Source organism: Herpailurus yagouaroundi, unplaced genomic scaffold (assembly GCF_014898765.1).
Source record: "Herpailurus yagouaroundi ecotype Mexico unplaced genomic scaffold, PumYag 195, whole genome shotgun sequence".
NCBI classification, from domain to species: Eukaryota; Metazoa; Chordata; class Mammalia; order Carnivora; family Felidae; genus Herpailurus; species Herpailurus yagouaroundi.
In genome coordinates this window covers 5,445,106-5,458,622 of record NW_024412426.1, presented here as the reverse complement: position 1 = coordinate 5,458,622, position 13,517 = coordinate 5,445,106, and the positions used below count along the sequence as shown (strand labels likewise).

Here is a 13,517-nt window from a genome sequence, read left to right as displayed (position 1 = left end):
CTGAAATGCATTCGAATCTCTCGGGGGAACTTTTAAATATGCACTGCCTGGGCTCCACTTTAGACCAGTTACATCAGAATCTCTGGGTGAGGCCTGGGCATGGGTGTTTTTTTAATGGTTCCCCAAGTGACTCTAGTGTATAGCCAGGGCTGAGAGCTCCTGGGCAGAGCAGAATGAGGGAAGAGTGCTTACAGTGGCAGGCAGGAAGTCACCGCCGTTTAGAGACCTCTACTGCCCTATTAACCCTCAGCTCTCAGTGCTATCTGAATGAAGCCCTCACTCACTGTGCCTCTTTGAAAGGAAAGGTCACCTCCTTGCAGTTCTTGGTCCTGCCTCTTTCAGTTCTTACTACTTGTTTCCATCCACCTGACACCAAGTTTCTAGAGTGTGTGACACCTGAGTCCAAGTCCAAATTACGAAGGATATGTGGAACTAACAAGGCAAAGGAGAGCTAACTTTGCTGGGCTCCCATAAGTATAGGGTTCAGTGCCCCGGAGTTATAAGTCCGAGTCTGAAAGGCAGGTGCTGGCATACATTTGTAATGTGTAAAAACAATTGACGTCAGCCTGAACTACACACGAGAGTTAGAGGCAGGCTCAGAATCGGGAATTTCAGGCTGGGACCCTGGGCCCACTCACTACTTGTTTTAGCCAGTAAAGAGAATTTTTTTTCTTTCTCACTGTACCCACTCAATCTATGAACATTTGACTCTTTTTCAGTGAATATATTTGAGGGAAAATAAGAATTTGGCCTATGAGGATCCCCCTGGTTATCACTAGCTTTGGCCCTAAGGACAGACCTAGTCCCACAGCCACATAGGCACGTCACTTGGGAGCTATGAGAAAGACCATGTAATTTGCTGAGAATTTGATAATCTGGGGGAAAAAAGCCAATTTCGGGACTTCCTATAAAGCTCTTTATTTGCTGGTGGATCAACATTTTCAAATGGCAGTTGGAGAGACATTCCCAAGCCCACTCATTACCGGGCCCTTGGGGATTAATCTGAGGGCGGCCATCTTTGCCTCCACAGCCACTCAATTGTCTCTGGGGAGATAAAGATGCAGTGATCTCACTTTGGAGGCTGTAGTCTCTTCATGGTCAGATCTACTAATAGGCTTCACTCACAAGAGAATGGCGGTCATGCCTGGAAAGCGTGAGTAGCATTTTTAAGCCCTGGGAATGTTTGACTGGAAATTCTTCACGGACGGGTCCCGGGTCTGGGCAGCATCATCCTCCTGACCCTGTGTCACACCATCTCTAGCGCAGAGCCACGTTCAGTTTGTTACTACTTATTGCTGACAGTCACCTTGACCAGGGCTGGACATCATGACGAGATTCAATAGAAGCATGGTACTTCTTTTGGGACCTCCCTCCCCCTAGCCATCCTCTCCTTGTTTCCATACCTGTGTGCACTGGATGACTTCATAACACTGGGTAAAAACGTTAAAATGTGGCTGTTTACCAGCGGGCTACCCTGTGGGTGCTCTTTCAATTTAGGGAGGCCGAGCGGTGCTGTTTTTTCCTGGGTTCTTAGTGCTGAGCCTCCACAGTGCTCAAAAAGGTGTTTGAGTTTGTGATGGCCTCCTTTTCAGAACTCTTTTTTTTTTTTTTTTCTAAACTTTCTATTTAACATATCCTTCCTTTTCCAAAATGCTACTTGTTAGGGGCACCTGGGTGGCTCGGTGGGTTAAGCCTCAGACTCTTGATTTCGGCTTAGGTCACGTTCCCACGGTTGGTGAGATCAAGGCCCATGTCGGGCTCTGTGTTGACAGCGTGGAGCCTGCTTGGGATTCTCTCTCTCTCTCTCTCTCTCTCTCTCTCTCTCTCTCCTCTCTCTCTGCCCCTCCCCAGCTCGTTGTCTGTCTGTCCGTCTGTCTGTCTGTCTGTCTCTCTCTCAAAATAAATAAACATTAAAAAAAATTGGGGGCACCTGGGTGGCTCAGTCAGTTAAGCGTCTGCCTTTGGCTCAGGTCATGATCTCACTGTTGGTGAGTTTGAGCCCCGCATCGGGCTCTGTGCTGAAAGTGCAGAGTCTGCTTGAGATTCTCTCTCTCCTCTCTTGCTGCCCCTACCCTGCTTGTGCTCTCTCTCTCAAAATAGATAAACTTAAAAATACATAAAAATAATAAATACATAAATAGATAAATGAATGAATGAATGAATGAATGAATGAATAAAACAGAATGGCAGTTGAGTGTCTTGTGAATCTCTTGCCTTTAGTCTTTATGATCCCATCCACGCGGGAACCTATGAGTCTCCTGTTAAGCAGAAAAAATTCTTTCCTGCTGAGATCTGGCAGGTGGTTCCGGTAACACCTTTCTCGTCTAGGAAGTAGTTCAATTATTTCCACCTTCGACAAGGTGCTGGCCTTACTCGCCAAGAGGACAGAGGGATTGGAGTTGCCAGCGCCCCCACCCCCACGTGGGGTGCGGTGTCTGCAAACAGCCTTGCTCTCAAGTATAAATTCCCCTCTTTCTCGGAAGAGCAGCAGTGTCCGAGGCATTGGCATGCAAATACTTGCAAAGTGAAAATGGATACACTTCCACGGCTCCTCATCCCTGGCCTCCGAGGACAGCTTGCCAACTGCGCGTGCGTGTTGGGTTGGCACCGTGACAAATGTTCCCTGGAGCATAGACGGGAACTACCAAACTGATACCACGTGGGACGCCAGCCAAATCCTGACCTTGCTCCCTGTAGGTGAGCGGCTGTGGAATTCACCTGTGATGGTCTCCGGCTCCCACCAGGTTGGAGGCCCGGGGTTTTGTTTTCGTTTTTTGGTTGTTGTTTTTGGTGGAACGTTTGAATCCTATTGCTTTCCTTACTCCCCTGGTATCTCCTCGCCCCCCAATCACTTTCCTGGTCTTGGCTTGTGAACAGTGGGCAGCTTCTTGGCTCCAAGAAATGGGCAGACCACACGATTTCTTCTTGCCCGGTGTCTTCTCGCCTTCTGAGAGACAAGGGCCACTAGCGGACTGTTCCGGAATCGTGCCGGGGGGGGGGGGGGGGGGGGGGGCAGGGCCTGCGGGCTGGCGTCGCCGGTGGCCGTGATGGCTGCCTGTTCCTTTTGCCTCCCCCCTCCTCCTCCTCTACGTTTTCTCCCATTTCTCTCCAACTCTTCCCATCCCCTTGTTTTGTTTCCAACCCTTATTTATTCAGAGCTTCCAATATTCTAAGTTTTTCATGAATTCAGGGCTTTAATTTAGCATGTGGGGTGCTGGCTCTTCAAGCAGGCTGCTTTGGTCATTATTTCCAACTTGAGGGAATAAAGAGGCAGCGGGGTGCAGTGGAGAGAGTGGGGGCTGGAAGCCAGAAGGCCCAGTACTAGCCCCAGCCCTGCTTCGAACTAGCTGTGGGACCCCGGCCGCCGGCCTCAGCGTCCTCTCCCGTGTCGGGATGCACTGATTTCTGAGGCTTGTCCCAGTCTGTCATTCTGTGGAGCTCACTGTCTATGTGGGATCCATATGGGGCTGTGCCAGTCCCACTTTCTCTTTTGCAAAACTTTGTTGTGAAATGAGTGAGTGAAGAGAGGTGAGCAGAGTCCCTAAGCTAGATTTCTCAAACGCAGAATATCGCAGGGAAAATCTTTGCATCAGCGTCCAGAGGCTCATAGGCTAGAAATAAAATTCACGACACTTCCTGTCTTGAAATGTGAAGCCGTGTTTTTTGTTTGTGTTTTTGTTTTTTTTATCACCAGGATAAGAGAATGGCTCAAGTGGTATTTGCTGTGTGTGTGTGTGTGTGTGTGTGTGTGTGTGTGTGTGTTTAAGAATCCCATTTCTGTACTGTAGCATAAACACATATAATTGTTCAAGTAACATTGTACTTTTGGGAGGAAAAGGTTAAAGTTGGCTACTGATATTCATCAGGAGATGGATATTTAATCTTTAATCTCTTGTCCTAGGCCTCTACTTTGGATCAGCTCATTATCCCGAATAAACGATGTGTCATTCCCATTACTTATGTCTCACTGCAGCCAAAGTATCTGGACCGCGTTTTAGTAAGCGCCATTCATTTCGACCCATTCAGTATTAATCTCCCCGCTAACATCTTTCCTGTTCCATGTGCTGTCCCCTATTTGCTTTTATGTTTTCTGCAGAGTGTTTATAAAAGGATAATCTTTTACAAAGCAGACAGAATTTTTGTGTATAAACTGCTCTGTTTGAATGCCTCATTGATATACCATCTAAAAACTGAAGTGTTCAGCAAGATTAGCAAAGCCCTGAGCTATTGAGCTGGGGGAAAACATGAGAACCAGTCCCTTCTCTACAGGCGGCAAAGGTGACGAGAGATGCCTTTGCCTTTCGCGGTAGCAGCAGAAGCAGAGCCATTTGCCCACACAGGCCCCGATAGGCCTGGTTGCCTGGAAATTGGAGCACAAAGCAAGCAGCTCAGAAGTCACTCGGAAAGGGATAACAAGCGCGGCGGTCCTCTGACTTCTTTCCTAGAATTTTCCCAGAAAATCCCATGGCTCTCCCAACGCTGAATTTGCACGTGGTCCCCACTTCGGCTAAGCTCTTTTCAACTTGCATGAGGTATGGGCGTGCTGTTGCTCAGCTGCTCGTGGAGGCTAAATGATCTGTGTTATCCGGGTCAGCCCCGCAGAAAGGGCAGGAGGCGCGAAGCTAGGATCCGAGGTGGCCGACGGTCTCTCCTGCCTCCTCCATCTTTTCTCTCCAGGGATTTTGGGATCTCATCCAAACGGCTCTCTCTTGCAGAGACGAGGGAGAGATCACTTCATTTTACAATGGACAAAGAAGTTTCCTTTGTGGAATTTTGCATGGCATGGGGTCCCAAATATGCCACCGATAAAAAGACTTAACAGATGGACTCTGAGAATAGGAATACGTTCAAGAAAAAAAAAAAAAAGGTTTTAAAAATCAGTGGAGGGGGGTTGCGAGTCTGGCCACTGTGGGAGCTGTGCACGGGAAGCCGCACTGAGCAAATGTTTTGTACCTTAGACAGGGCAAGTGCTGCTGGTGGCGATGCACGGAAGCATCTGAGGCACAGCCTGTGCTTGGGCTTCTAGTTGGCAATGCTGCGGGGGAAAAAAAAAACCCCAAGATGCACAGTGCCAAAAATTATACGTGCCTTCAAAGAGTAATTGTTTCCAACAAATTGATCACTTGTTTACTCAATAGGAAGGTTTGTGATTTTCTAAGGAGCGCCCTTTGTATACATGAGAATTTTGCCTCCATTCCACGTTTACTGGGGAAAAGTTCAAAACGGACACGTGGTTGTGCCATTCACATGGCATACGTCCTTAAATGCTCGGGGCCTGCCAAATCTCTTCTGAAGACCTAAGCTATTAAAAACGCTCCAAGTGTATCCGTCAAGACTCTGTCAGCAGTCAGGCGCTGTTGAAGATTTCGTTTCAGCTCACGGCCACCATTGTTGACCGCTGATGAAGGCATTAACGAGGATGGGTGCCCTTGCCTGAATCTGTGGTCCGCCCCAAGAGGAGGGGCTGACCGACATTTGGGAAAAACTCGAATCCAGTTCTTTGGGGGCACTCTGTGTGGCCTTCAGGAAAAGTGACACCGAACGACAGTTCTGTCTCACCATGTGGCAAAGAAGGCCCTGTACTGGGCGGCGGGTGGGGGGGTGGAGGGACTGGGGAAATGGCCAATTGCGATGGCCGGAAGAGCGCAGCCATGAGGTTCTCCTGACAGAGAGCCACCCTCTTGACGGTAGGAAGTTCTCGGTGTTGGCTCCTTTGGCTTTGAAGAGCCACCTTAACGATACACAAAATGAGCTCCTCACGTAGAGGGGTTCCATCGGTTATTCACAGTGTTGACCTCAGTGGAGCCTAGTTTGGAACTTCATTTCTTCTATTTTCTATTCCTGTTTTTGTTTTTTTTACACGGTTCTTTTCTTCCCTTTTTTTCTCTTTCATTTTCTTTACTTCCCCTGTTCCTTTCCTCCTTCTCTTTCTTTCTCTTCCTCTGCCCACCTTTTCCTTTCTCAGAGCTACTGGGGACAATAAGAGTTTACCCTTGCTCTGAAAGGGTAACAATTAAAATCAGTAAATTTGGCCAGCACAAAGAGCATCTGACGTGAGGATGGCCAGTTGAGTTCATTTTGCATTTCAGCACCTATCACTTAGTAGCAGCTGCCTGGAGCCCTGTGTCGAGAGGATTCGGAGTTCAGAACTGGGCTCAGAGGGCATGACTGTCCTGATCAACTAGATGTGACAGCAAAGGACACAAGGGGAGTGGAGAGGCGGAGCACTCATGGCAGAAACTTGCCATCCCGGGTCTAAATCAGGGTTTATCAACCGTGGCACCATTGACATTTGGACTAGACAATTCCTTGTGGTTGGGGCTGTCCTGCACGCTGCAGGATCTTTAGCAAGATGTTTAGGCTTCTGTTCACTAGATACCGGGGGCACCCCCACGGTTGTAACGACTAAAGCTATCTCTGGATATTGCCAAATGTCCCCTGGGGGTAAGAGTGCCCCCGGTTTTAAAACCATAGGTCTAAATAATTACCACCAGACTAAACATAGGGAAGCAAATGAGAAAGTTAAAGGGGCTGGAAGGACACAGAGCTTTTGGGCGTAGGTGAGGCTGTGTGGGAAATGTGGGACGTGTGATAGCAGAGAAGAGAATCTCAGTCGCTCCTCTTGCCTGACAGGCTGGGCGTCGTGCAGCATGTCCACAATTCCAGGGTCAGATGTTCGAGCCGACCAGGACCCTGGGGATTAGAGCCTGAAATCATAGCAGGACGGATGGAAGTATACTATAGTTTGTCGATCATTAGGTTGGTGGACCTCTGGATCATAGTATTGCTGTAGGTCGAGTTTTCTGTGCTGGAGATTTCAACAAAGATGTTGATGCTCGTTAGGGCTCCTTAGAAGGTGGACTGGCCCAGATGTGGGAGGACAGGAAGTTCCCTGTGCAGCCGTGAGAATCTTTGAAAAGCCACAGGGCCTGGGCAATGAAGGAAACTGGGATCATAGCCATTATAAACCCCTCTTAAGGGGGCATTATTCACCTTACATTTCCTGACTTGTTCTGAGTATTGGTAAACAGGGAACAAATACCACTGTATTTTATAAACTAAACCAATGGCTTCAGGACACATTCAAAGTGCCCAGCTCAATTCCAGACTCTGTTTCAATTTCTGAAACTGATTATTTCAACACAGGCCGTTTCAGGAAGGTGATGCAGTGGAAAGGTCTGGGTTTGGCTTTGAACTCCGCTTCTTGCTCAGGAGCTGTGAGACAAGGAGCAAGTTCCCTCGTCTCCCTGACCCTCAGATTGGTATCTGTAAAACGGGGACAGTATTTCCCGCCCAGCAAGGTCGCCATGAGATGATATAAATCAGAGGCTGTCTCAGGAATTGGTAGGGGGTTAAAAAAAAGTGTTAGCTGCCTGCCTTCTCTCCCTTGTCCCTCTGAGACTTGTCGTCATTCTTCTCCTGGGTTAAGACAGTGGGAGAGGACAAAGACATCTGGTTTCTGATAAAGGTTTCCTTGAAGCTGCCTTCGACCACATTCCACCCACTTTCAAAACACTGACGGCTAATGAAACCTGTCCGGTATTTTGGAGCATCCTTCCCCACCTTGTTCATATATCTGTGCAATGGGCAGGCATGATGTGGACCTGTTTCTCTAGCCCAGTAAGTTTTTTCATAGTGAATACAAACCAGAAGTCATCTAAGGAACCAAGAAGAGAGAATGTATCTATCATCTTAGACCATTTCTTCCCAGAAAGCCTGAGTATTGAGACAGGAAGGGACTTCACTGAGGACAGGAAGTCTAGCTCATTCTCTCCCCAGGCGGTTCTCTAGAGCCCGGGGAGCAGGGACTCACCCGACTGGCATGGCCCTCTGATTAGAAGGGGTCTTGGGACCAGAGCCTGGGCCTCTTTGGATCTGAGAGCTCAGCCCGAGCTCACAGTGTGATCCTGTCTGCATTGAGGTGCTTGAGTTGTGCTGTCCTTGACCAAATGAAAGTTGTTTATCGCTTCTGCCCTGGTTTATGGATTTAGTCTTTCCTCCTAACCAGGCCAAGGGCACACATTTACTCAACAGCACTATAGTCATCTGCGGGTATTCATCTACTGTATCCATATCACAACCTTACCACCTTACCAGCTCGGAGGCACCAGGCAGTTTACTTAACTATATGAGCCTTGCATTAGTGAAGCTTTTCCAAAAAAACCACAACCAATAGGAGATGATCTATCCATCTATCTACCCTATATTGTCATCTATCCATCTGTGAAATAGAGACATATACATACACATATATATTCATATATATATATATATATATATATATGAATTGGAATTGGCTCACAGGTCCCAAGGCCTGCAGTTGGCAAGCTGGAGACCCAGAAAGAACTGATGTTTTTCAGTTTGAGTCTGAAGGCAGGAAAAAACAAAAACAAAAAGACAAACCCTGATATTCCAGCTTAAAGGCAGTCAGGCTGGAGGAAGTCCCCCTTGCTCAGGGGAGAGTTAGCATTTTGTTGTTCAGTACTTCAACTGATTGGACAAGGCCCACCCCGTGGGGACGGAGGCCTATTCATATGTTAATCTCCTCCAGAAACACCCTCACAGACACACCCAAAGTAATGTTTAACCAAATATTTGGGCAGCCTGTGGCCTGGTCCAGTTGACATATAAAATTAACCATCACAAACCTCCCTCTCCTTCCTCATTTGCAGAATGGGGGGTGACAATAGCATTTATAGGGTTAATGTGCACCTTCTCTTGATCTCGTGAGTTAATCAAAATAAAAGTTGTGAGCGCCCTTACAGTATTTCAACAAATGCTGCAGTTATTGTTGTTATCGTTGGAGGCACCTACAGAAGTGGAGTAAGTTCCAGAGAGAAGGAGATGCGGGTGCTGGGGAGGGCAGAGGGAGGCAGGGCTTCCCGGCTGTGTGACCTGTGTAGTCACACGTGGGCCCCAAGCTTCCGAAAGGCCCCGTGCTTGGTTTTTTTTTTTTTAATTTTTTTTTTTTCAACATTTATTTATTTTTGGGACAGAGAGAGACAGAGTATGAACGGGGGAGGGGCAGAGAGAGAGGGAGACACAGAATCGGAAACAGGCTCCAGGCTCTGAGCCAACAGCCCAGAGCCTGACGCGGGGCTCGAACTCACGGAGTGCGAGATCGTGACCTGGCTGAAGTCGGACGCTTAACCGACTGCGCCACCCAGGCGCCCCCTGCCCCGTGCTTGGTTTCATGCGCTGTCATTGCTGTCTCAAAAAAACGCTTCATAATTTGGAAAAGACCCTGCATTTTCATTTTGCACTGGACCTTGCAAATGGTGTAGCTGGTCCTGGAGCGAGGGATAGGAAAGCTTTTAAAAATGCCCAACGAGGTGTTAGTGAGCTATCTGGGCTCTGCCGCATCCCAGATTCCTCTCCCTCCCCCGCTGAATTCTACAGGCATGAAAACTTCACAAGGCATTCATTTTTAATGCCTTGTTATGGGCTTCTTAGCAATATATCTTTGGGTATTAAGGTGTGGAGTCAGAGACTTAAAATGATTGATGTCTTTGCTCCACATAAGGGGTCTCCCACTCTTCCCTAGCGCCAGATATCCACTTGGGAAATTTATGGGGGCTCTTGGCAGCCTAAGCGGCCATCAAATATTAATCAAAAATATGTAATAACTAATATATACTTAAAGAATTGAAGAAAATTAATATTCAAGGGAAGCATTCAGGGACCCATAAAAATAACAAATGCTAAAGAGACTCAGTCAAGGTTGGCAGGTTCAGGGCTCACCCTGTTCTTATACTTGCTTGGAGATTCTGGGTTGGCTGGCTGATTCTCAGACGCTGAGATGGCACGAAAGGGGACTTCGTGCTTATTCCATTGGATCCGGGCTCCTGCTAATGAAAGGAGTGAACTCCGACTTCAGGACCCTGCATTTCTACCCCCACCCCCTTTCGTCTGTACCTCTTAGCATCACACACCCAATCTACAGCTAATTCTTTTTTTTTTTTTTAGTGTTTATTTATTTTTGAGAGAGACAGAGACAGAGCTTGAGGGGGGGAGGGGCAGAGAGAGAGGGAGACACAGAATCGGAAGCAGGCTCCAGGCTCTGAGCTGTCAGCACAGAGCCCGATGCGGGGCTCGAACTCACGGACCGTGAGATCATGACCTGAGCTGAAGTCGGACACCCAGGTGACTGAGCCACCCAGGCGCCCCTACAGCTAATTCTTTATGGGATTCTCTCTGGCAGCCTCTTGAGGATAGACTGTGTCTCATCTCCGTATGCATCTGTAACACCTAGGGCAACGGCTTGCACAAAGCATTAAGTTGGACCATAAGATATTTCCTCTTTGGGAGGTAAAAAACAGGCAAGTAACAATTTTGGTGTGTTTCGACTTTGAAAATCCTCAAGGGTTGCCTGGGTGGCTCAGTCAGTTGAGCATCTGACTCGGGCTCAGGTCATGATCTCATGGTTTGTGGGTTCGAGCCCCGCGTCAGGCTCTATGCTGCCGGCTCAGAGCCTGAAGCCTGCTTTGGATTCTGTGTCTCCCTCTCTCTCTGCCCCTCCCCCACTTGCGCTCTGTTTCTCAAAAATAAATAAACATTAAAAAAATTCTATAAGAATCCTCAAACTGGACCTGGCCTTTCTAGGAGAACTTTTTATTAGAACTGAACAGTCTCCACAGAGCAGGCTGGGAGCATTCCCTTAATTCTCAGTTTCAATGACTGAACTTTCTCTCTTTCTCTCTCTCTCTTTTAATGTTTATTTTTGAGAAAGAGAAAGCATGAGCAGGGGAGGGGCGGAGAGGGGGGGGGGGGGGACAAGGGATCCACAGTGAGCTCTTCGCTGACAGCACAGAGCCCAATGCAGGGCTTAAACGCACAAATTGTGAGATCATGACCTGAGCTGAAGTCAGATGCTTAACTGACTGAACCACCCAGGCACCCCAAGGACTGAAACTTCTGATTATCCCACAGGCAGGAGGCGAATGTCAAAAGCTGCCTTTCCTGAGCTGAAGCAAAGGGGTGTAGGAGTAGATCGGCCTGGGCATCGGCAAGGCTAGTTCAGTTTGTCCCCTGTTGCTGCTTTTGATTGAGAACTTCTGGAGTTTTTTTCTCCTCTCTTCTGTTTTTGGTCTTCAGCTCCCTCTCCCCCTTAGTCAGCAGTGGAACTCCGACGAGGAGGGCTGCTCGTGTGCGTAGCTTTCCCAATATTGTCCTTGGAAAGACAGGCTGCCCAGCGTCCCCAGGGACAAGGGATAGATAGTCTTTAATCCCAGAGAGGAGTGGAGATGGGCTGATCGCATCCGCTTGGAAGGGAGTGGTTGGTTCGGATGTCGGACCACCGTGGCAGTTGCTGGTCTCTTCTGTTATTATGGAAAATCAGGAGCGGAGCCTGTCACTTGTCATCTGTTCTTCGAGTGTAACCAACTTTTCTTCCATGGGCCATTTGGTGTGACTATGAATGATGGCTCTGGCTAAATGACACCATCCTGATGGTGGAGTAAACAGAAGTGATGTTGGAACAGGCGCCTTGGATCCAGCCTGTGTTTTTGGAGAGCTGCAGAAAGGGCCTTGGATGGCAAGGGATGTGCGGCGTGCTCGGGGCCGGGGCCTTGCGTGTGTCTCCTTTAGCGTCCCTGAGCCAGTGAGGCTCAAGCCAGGCGACTGGAGGATGACCCTGTCCGCGTTCACTTGCAGTAGAGATGTAGAGCGTGCGTGACATTTCAGTGTCATTTGTTCTCTCGTTTCGTAAGCCAGGAGGCTAAGTGGCTTGTCTTAGGTCATATGGCCCGTCCCAGCAGAGCTGCGATGACGGCCAGCTTTCCTCCCTCCCAGTTATGTGCCCCTTCTACTCTCTTGTGGCCATACCCCCATCCACGTCCTCTGTTCTTGGGTACCATTGTTTAAATAACAACGGCTTGTTTTTTGGAAGATTAAAAAAAAACCCAACCCTCTGCTGCTACGTTAAATGTACACATTCGTTATAAATCTCAATTTAGAAATATTAAAAGGGGGAAGTAATGTATTGAGAGGTAGTATGGAGTGATGGATAGAAAAGCAAGTTGTGGGGGGGGGGGCGGGGCGGCACCTGGGTGGCTCAGCTGGTTGAGTGTCCGACTCTTGATTTCAGCTCAGGGCACGATCTCACGGTTCGTGAACTCGAGCCCCACGTTGGGCTCTGTGCTGTCAGCACAAAGCCTGCTTTGGATCCTCTGGCTCTCCCTCCCTCTGCCACTTCTAACTTTGTCTCCTCTCCTTCTGACTCCTTCTAACTCTCCTTCTAACTTTGTCACCCACCTCTGATCTCAGGCAGGTTACTCTCCACGCCTCAGGCGTATCATTTGAGGGCTAAAAATAGCATCTACTTCCAAGGGTCGCCGTGATGAGTATGTCTGACCCTCTGTAACATGTTTGGCACGGTCTCTGGGACGTAGTCGGTGCACAATGAATTTGGACTCTCTCGTTGTTATCTGTGTATGTGGTTGTGTACCTCTGTTGTACCTGTGTATGAGGGAGGTGGCACAGGCTTCTTCAGAGGGGGGAGCAGATGCCGTTTGGGGGGGATGGCTGCCTGGTTCTCGGTTTCAGTTTGCCTGTGAAGATATTTTCTGACACATGGCGAATTGCCATAACCCACGATTTCCGAGAGCATTTACTGGTCGGGCTCTAAGCAACGCTGAAGTCTGTCTCTCAGTAAGATACGCTGAGGGCACCCGGGTGGCTCAGTGGGTTAGGGGGCCAACTTTTGATTTTGACTCAGGTCATGATTTCAGGGTTTGTGAGTTCGATCCCCGCATCGGGCTCTGCGTTGACAGTGTGGAGCCTGGTTGGGATTCTGTCTCCCTCTCTCTCTCTCTGCCCCTCCCCTGCTTGCTCTCTTTCTCTCTCTCAACATAAGTAAAAATAAACTAAAAAAAAAAAAAAAATAAGATACAGCATTTCTTATGTTTTCTGCACCCTTCTTAGCATTCTCCTCCAGGGTTTTAATAAGGGTTAAAGGAGGTGATACGTGCAAAGTGCAACAAAGTACATTTTGTGCTTATATATATTTGCTTTGAGCATATGGGACATGTAGTAACTGCTCAATAAACATCGGTGGCTGCTACTATGATACAGAGCCTACTGTGGAGTCCTATGGGGGTGGGGGGGAGGAACCAAATATAGTGGATTTCACAAGCAACTTTTAGCTCATCTGTCTGGATGGCATGCAAGTCCCCCAAGAACCCTCACAACCCATTTGGGAGGAATAGGATGTGTTCTTTCCATTGTACAGATGGAGTAACCGAGAGATTGAAAAGTGACATCACCAACAGGCGGTGACCTAAGGAGTCAGGACCAGAATCAGGTCTGGAATACAGACTTCCTGGCTCCTGACCCAGGTTCCCTTCTGCCACGCAGCCTTCACCGGGAGGCTGGGGGGACCAGGGAAGTATCTGTTTCAGGGCTCTCTCAGCTGCCCTTGGAGGTTTATCATCTATCAACTGAATGTTGACCAAAAACACGCTAATTCCTGAAGAGGCCTTACAGGATGTCCTGTTATGACTTTTCCTCCTTTTTTTTTT

General features: G+C 48.3%; 1 long non-coding RNA gene across 1 annotated transcript in view; it reads left to right on the top strand.

Annotated features, from left to right (window-relative positions):
- Positions 1-2,111: 2,111 nt before the first annotated feature.
- Positions 2,112-13,517, top strand: part of LOC121011779 (uncharacterized) — a 114,032-nt gene continuing 102,626 nt past the window's right edge. Inside the window, exon 1 of the long non-coding RNA XR_005781757.1 lies at positions 2,112-2,744. This is a non-coding gene — a long non-coding RNA (uncharacterized LOC121011779). The remainder of the gene's footprint in view (positions 2,745-13,517) is intronic.